We start from the raw sequence: 7912 nt of genomic DNA, 5'->3' as shown, positions 1-7912 counted from the left end.
TATTTATCTGGTGTTTCAAGCTTAATAAATAAGTCATCCTTAGCTCCTACTTCACTTTCAAATAAGGTAGTACACCCCCGTTGAACAGAACACATCTCAACTAAGGTTTACTTCAGATTAACATGATAGAAAAATTCCATGCTCATAATGTAGTTATACAATAACAGATTCCAATACTTTCAGAAGTCTTGGAAAGTATCTAGTATAATACTTTCATGGCCAAAAGTAATTAAAATAGTTTCTTGACCACTAGAGTGGTTCTGTAAAACCTCAGGTTAAACATTCTAAAGCACTCACCCCTGCTTTTGTTCCAATGTACCAAAAAAAATGTCAACAATAAATGTTTAACTTCGTCCGTATTTAGAGGTTTCTCAATGAGGTTGAAGTTCTAGACTGCAGAAGCCTGGTACCCTTACGTACTTTGTGACATAAAGGCATTTGTTATATACTATATATGATTTATTTAAAGTGTATTATTAGTATTTTACTGTATATATGTAGTATAATTATATGATTTCAGTGTAATTAGTCACTGATCCTATTAGGTAATCGTCTTCTGTGATCTTGAACAACTTGAAGGATGAAGGGTTTCTTCTTCTTTCTTTGTGATGATGCAATTATACTCTTCAATAAGGGCTTCACCCTTTCAGCATTGTCATTTACCACATTCAAGTGTTGAACTGTCTGCATTGCTTACCCGAGCTCCCATCACTCAAGGTCATAATCCACAAATCCAAATGGAATTTCAAGGCACCTGAAGAAGTCTTTTGTGTTCTTCGTGATGAAACTCTCATCTGACATGTCCTCAGACTTCTTGATACTTAGCTGGATGTGTTTTGGAGGTTCATCCATGTCTTCTTTCTCATTTAACATCTTAAAATTGCTTTTTTTTTGTCTCTATGGATTAGCTGAATCAAACAATACAAAATCAATGAGTTCCTCATTGATATATCATAATGTCCAGCAAATTTTTGACAGATATTTTGAAACATGTGAATTCACCTTCTTATACTTAACAAGACATTGTGAGGAGCAGACATGGTATCAGAAGCAGCGAACCTAAGATAGACTCGAACAATAAAGATGCAGATGTCAAAGAATCCTCTTTCCTCACAGCCAATGAACGTCAAGATCTTGAGGTCATATAATGCCTTGGCCATCCATCGTGCATGATGCAGTGCTCCAGGTGCTATAAATCACATTCCAAGCTAATCTAGAGATGATCATCTCTGACCAGAAGTTGTCATAATTCTAGTGTAAACGATGTTATCATTACCCCTGAAGCTAGCTTTCTTACAGACATTTAACCCTTAAGTACAGGGTGAAACAGGAATCACTAACCAATAGTAAATAAACAGTAAATATTGCAGTTGTAACCTCTTTGTATTGGTTATAAATACAACCATCATATGTCTATTGAAACACTGCATTAAGAAAAACATGTAAAGAAAAAACTTTTCATAAAAGGAAGGAAATGTAGGGATGTCATTTACATCATCCATGCATAATATGTAGGGATGATTCAAATGCCATCTCTACTATATGTTTGTATTGTTTTTGAAGGATTGATATCAGCCATCCCTACAATTACTTCCTTTTTTGAAAAGTTTTTCTGTCATATTTGAGAACAACTTGTCTTGGCATGTATGGGACTTTCTCCTATGGTCCAGATATTGCAGTTTTCAACCAATTCCAACAATCTTGTGAGTACATGGACCAGTCCAGTTATGAAACTCCAGCTGATCATGATAAAGTAGCAGAAGCCACAAAGGAAGTTAAGGACAGTGTCACCGAGTTTGTTACAAGACAACTTCAGGTCAGCTAATCTAGAGATGATCATCTCACTGAGTTTGTTACAAGATATTTTTAAGTATTGAGAAACTGAAATCACTTTTATTTTAGGCCTAAAGCCTTCGATTGATTGAAAACAATAATTCTACGACCATAAAAAATAGTTTATTTTTCATATGTTAAAAATGGATTCCACCTATCCTACAGCTAGAAAAACAATAAACCACCAGCACATTTATACGAAACATCTTAACTGCTCTATAATAAGAACATAACAACACATGTACACAAGTGTTCATGTTAAAAACCACTTTGAACTCATCGCTAACACTATTTTACCATCAGGGAGAACACAACTTTTCCACGTTTTGGGATAATTTTTAAATTTTTTCTAATTATGTAGCTATTTTATCAATACAAATTGTAATACCAAAATATATGAAATCCATTTTTTCACTTTTCAGCATTTAAATTATTCTTTTAAGTTTAAAATGTTTTCTAAAATTATTTTTCCACCTACCTTAGTGCTTACTTCTGCCAATAGATGGCAGCAAATTATCCAAAAATACTTTTACAGTAGCTGCAAAAAATGTTATTGCTAAATAAAACAATCATGTATTTACAAAATTAAAGTTAGGAAAACACAGATGTATTCAAAAAAACATTGAATATACACCATATATATATATATATATTTAAAAATGAACATGGGAACAGTCTCATTTTTAAATATTTATTGTGTGTTATTAAACATTGTTTTTTTTTATATGTCTATGTATCTACAGAAATATCAAATAAAAACCTAAAGAGTTTATAATTCCATTCTGTTGGTCTCTGGACAATGGTCAGGTTTCATTTGGACTATCATGTTCAGTCTTGGGTTTCTCAGGAAAGGGTTCAGCAGAGGGCTACTAGGATGATACCAGGGATGAAAAGGTTGTCAGACGAAGACAGATTAATATCTGTGAAACTGGTTTATTTTGACAAAAGAAGAGTTGGAGGGGATTTAAGAGAATCAGTAATGTAATCTTTTTTCATACTTATTGGTGAGAATGGTAGGACTAGTATAAATTTTAGCAGGGTACGAATTATCGTCATCTAAGACAGCTTTATTTTTCTAACGGGGTGATTGGCCTTTGGAATGGGTTGCCTTCAGATGTGGTGAATGAACTACATTTTAGAGGGTTTTAAGGGAAGGCTCAATATACATTTGAATGGTAAGGGCTGGCTTTGAGGTTGTTATGTTTTAAAGTTAGTTTAACACTGTAGATGGTACAACCTGGTTGGATTAACGGATGTGTTGTTATTCTTAAATTTTATGTTGATGAACTTATCAAACAATAAAAATGATCTTAAAACACCCTAGTTTGTAATTTAATTATCCAGAAGTGGAAAATAAGAACATCAGTTAATGTCCGACTGCTAAACCCTGGATAAATCAAGTTCACACACAAGCAGGTATGTTCACATTAACCACTTAACCTTGGATAAATCAAGTTCACACACAAACAAGTGTGTTCACACTAACCACTTAACCCTGGATAAATCAAGTTCACACACACAAACAGGTATGTTCACACTGACCACTTAACCCTGGATAAATCAAGTTCACACACAAACAGGTATGTTCACACTAAACACTTATTCAACTCATTCTTTATTATCATGTAAATCTGTGTTGATAAGTTTTTCAGTAAATGATTATCAACTAATTGAAATTTGATTTTTTGACAATCCCCATTTTTGATTATTCCAACTATCCAAGTAACCAAAATATTGCCATTATGATTTCTATTTTTGATTTAATTTCAAGGTTGTTCAGCTTAATCGATTAAAATCACAACTCCTGAAAATAACCAACTGATTGAAATTAGTGTTTTCAATTATTACTATCTTCAATAATTCCAGCTATCCAAGTCGAGGTGACAATAATCAATTAGTTGAATCTATTAATGAACCCAACAAATAATTGATTAATAAATCCCACTAATGGCTTGCTCTGTAACTTCCAATTATGTACTTATATATTACTACTAGATTAAATTTGTTAATTGTTGTTACCTGTTTTTTCACTATTTTATACATTATTTTCTGTACTTACTGGCAGCATCTTTTTTAACCATGCACTGGTAAATACATAATTTTTATACTAAACTTTAAACCTTCAATGAGGTATCTATAACTTGTTGCAAACAAAAAATCTTTAAAAGAAATACTCTGCTCTTTACAAATGCTGATATAAATAATTTGAAACACTAGACTAACCAGCAAAACCTAGGCCTAGCTGATAATCTGTCAAGTAGTTCTCTAGGCCTAGCCGATAATCTGTCAAGTAGTTCTCTAGGCCTAGCTGATAATCTGTCAAGTAGTTATCTAGGCCTAGCTGATAATCTGTCAAGTAGTTCTCTAGACCTAGCTGATAATCTGTCAAGTAGTTCTTTAGGCCTAGCTGATAATCTGTCAAGTAGTTATCTAGGCCTAGCTGATAATTTGTCAAGTAGTTCTCTAGGCCTAGCTGATAATCTGTCAAGTAGTTCTCTAGGCCTAGCTGATAATCTGCCAACTAGTTCTCTAGGCCTAGCTGATTATCTGTCAAGTAGTTCTCTAGGCCTAGTTCTAGTTCTTCTTAATGGAGTTTTTGTTGAAAAGGTTTCATTAACCAACACAAGATACCTAGAAGGTGTACACACGGACAAGTTATGATGCCTATGATACACATGGATTAACTCCAAAAATAATTATAAAATTTACAAGTTTCAGTTAGCATTTGTAAATGTGTGGACAAAAGGTAAACAATAAAACTGTCAAAATTGATTTCAATAATGCAAGACCAACTTATCCACACTTTAAAAATCATAAAAGGTGGCAAATGTTCATTGTTGAAATTTCTAAGTTAATATTCACAAATAGCAATCAGAAATAAGCACAAGATGGGAAGTAGTGTTCAGCATTATGGCATGATTTCCAGCAATCTTGTTTTTGATTACATTTTATAGCATACTGCTACAAGCTAAAACCTTGCACAAAGATAGAATGTCCTAGAATCTTAGCATCTGATCCCAAATAGTGATAAAAAGTTGTCTCACTTCAGTTGTAATTAAATTACTAACTCAGCATTACTGAAATTCTGGTTAGAACTTTGCAAATTATTTTTTTATCAAATATTTTGATTATGGCAATCACTAAACATTAGGTGAGCAAATGAAAATATGCTCTTGTAAAAATACTTTTTTATGGACTTTTTGTAACTTGGTGGTTGGCCTTTGGAATGGATTGCCTTCAGATGTGGTGGATGCAGCTAATTTGAGGAAAGGCTTGATAAATGGTTAAATAATAAGGACTGACTTTGATTGTTCTACTTCTATTTGAAAGTTTAGTTTAGGGATAGGATAGCCTAAATGGACCAACAGATTCCTTGTTGTCCTTAAATTATATGTATATATTATCATTCTCTTACAAACATCCAAATTTAGACAGTAACTTAAATAACAAAAATACCAATTTTACTGTTTTTGTACACAACAGAGTAAGTTATGTATTTTATTATTTACAAGCAGCTACAACTTTCTTACTCTCTAAGATAGAGGGAGTACAAATTAAAATTTACTTTGTTAAACTAAATAGTTATGAGATATATGTATTAACAGCAGGAAGTATTTTGATTTGATCATATAATTTATAAATCTAATAAATATTAAATAAGCAATGATTACTGTCATTCTGCTTGACTCTTCAAATAAAATATAAATTTTACTAAATGTAGAATTTCACATTTATTAAGGCATTTGAAGGTACATTTTAGTATTAATTTTCAACTGCAGCATATGACCCCAACAGTATTTATTTCAAGTATTCAGTATTAAATCTTTTTTCTCATCACTAATCAATCAATTTTTTTTTAATTTTGATATCAGTCTGTAAATGGAACTATTAATTAAATCATAAGCTTAGTACATTCATTTTTTTCCACAATTTTTTTACTCATTACATTACTTAGTATCACATAGGAACACTTGGGAATATTTTACTAGGTTCTGCGATAGCTGATCACGAGAGTAAGTTCAACATTTCATCACTACAAATTACCTCAATACTTACCAAACTACCGAAAACAAAAAGTTCTATCGTAGAAAACAATTTAACATTTTGTACTACACAAGGGGGAAAAGCACATTTGTGAAATGCCACAGCAATAAATAAAAATATTACTGTGTTCCATTTGTAATTTATATTTATACCATTTATGGAGTTAAAGTTTTATTTTAAAGCGCAAAATTTCTTCGAATATTAAAATAATAATTATGACAAAAACCTAAAAATGTTTTCTCCACAACCAGCATATTACTATATTATATTATTAGTCTTATAAATTCCACATAAATAAATGTTACCCATGTAAATACTAAGAGTAACAATTAATCATAAATGCCCGATATATTACAGGGCTAACTTGCAATTTAGAGTGTAATTTACAGTCACGTAGAAACAGAAGTTACAAATATAAATAGAAGTTAGACTAACAATAACATTAGTCTGTAAATCGAGAAATATTTCGCTATATATTATTTACAATAAGTTTCGATACGTATGTTAACAAAATATCTTCAAATGTTCGCCGTGATGTATTTTAATTGTATGTTTACAATTATATCCTTTCTAATTAGAAAAATTTTATTTTCGACAAAAATTCTAAGACAACTTTGAGCATACCACACATACTTTGAACTTGACCCTGACCATCTCCATTATCACGATCCGACATGACGCTCTTCTCCGAAGAGTATTTCACAGTCTCGTTCCCAGTCGTGTAAGTGTCTGATAGACCTTGGCCAATCACATAGAGCAGTAACGTCGCTCACTAGCATAACTTAAGAATTGCGCTCAAAACACACCGATATAGTTACAGAAAAGTAATGTCCAAACTTGAATAACAGATTTCTGCGAAAGTGATACTGAGAACGAAAGCTGAACATATTCTATAAAATAATTCTAGCTTAGTATAACAGTGGTTCCTAATGTTACTACGGTATAATATCTAATACCCATAACTCCATGTAGATTTATCTTTGTCTCCTTCCTGGTGTAGAGTAGAAAACTGTAATGTTTTCCATGAATAAATGCATATGTAAATAAAAAATGCAGCCGTGAAAAATCTCACAATTTATTCCATGTATCACATGTATATTATGCTGGCGTGGAGTCAGATGCATCTCTGAGCTGAACAAACAAATATTTTAACTCTATGTAAACTGTTTGTTTGCCCGAATTTAGTGCACGAGGGCTATCTGTGCCAACCATCCCTAATTTTGAACTCGAAGATTAGGGGAAGACAGTCAACAGTACATGACGCCAACTCGTAGGCTACTTTTCTCTTGTCTGACCGAATAATGGTGTTTGAACGTTACTTTTATAACTCTAAAGCGCGTAGTGCGATTTTGATTTTAAGTGATAATGGGTAGTGAACCATATAACATGAGACCCACAGTACCTCGCGCGGCTCTTTTTCGTAAATTATAGCATACGTTTTTCAACAAAAATTGAAACAACAAAATTATAGAACTTGCTTTACTTTCCTATGTGTGATAGATAACATCAATTTTACAATATTTACAGGAAGGCCCGAAAAAATGCATTTTTCAATGAAACATGTTTTTATTTCTTTCATCTGTTCTTACATGGGCAGTGCATGGCCAAATGGTTAGCACACCGAACTTTGGAAACGTGGGTGCTTTATAGCAATGACGTTCAAATTCCACTCTTTGATTAGAATAACCCACGATTAGGCGATGAGTGGAATTGACTAGCTGCCTTCTTCCATATTTGTTACTTTAAAATTAAGGACAACTAGCGCAGATAGCCCTCGAATAACTTTCCGTGAATATCCAAAACAATCATTTAATTCTTTTTTTTTATTTTACTGTTGTCATAATTTAACATTTATTACATCAAAGAAATATTTTATTTTACTAAAAAATAGGCCACATTAATACATTGTTGCGTCAGCGAGGTCACGTGACTAGTGTCACGCTACCTGCTTTCTAGAAATATCCTGTTCCTTCGTGAATGCCCTAGCATTTACTAGATTGGTGGTAAGCTGGTATATATAGGAGGGTCACAACGA

This window comes from Limulus polyphemus, unplaced genomic scaffold (genome assembly GCF_000517525.1).
Source record: "Limulus polyphemus unplaced genomic scaffold, Limulus_polyphemus-2.1.2 Scaffold8258, whole genome shotgun sequence".
NCBI lineage: Eukaryota > Metazoa > Arthropoda > Merostomata > Xiphosura > Limulidae > Limulus > Limulus polyphemus.
This window is presented reverse-complemented; position numbering follows the sequence as displayed.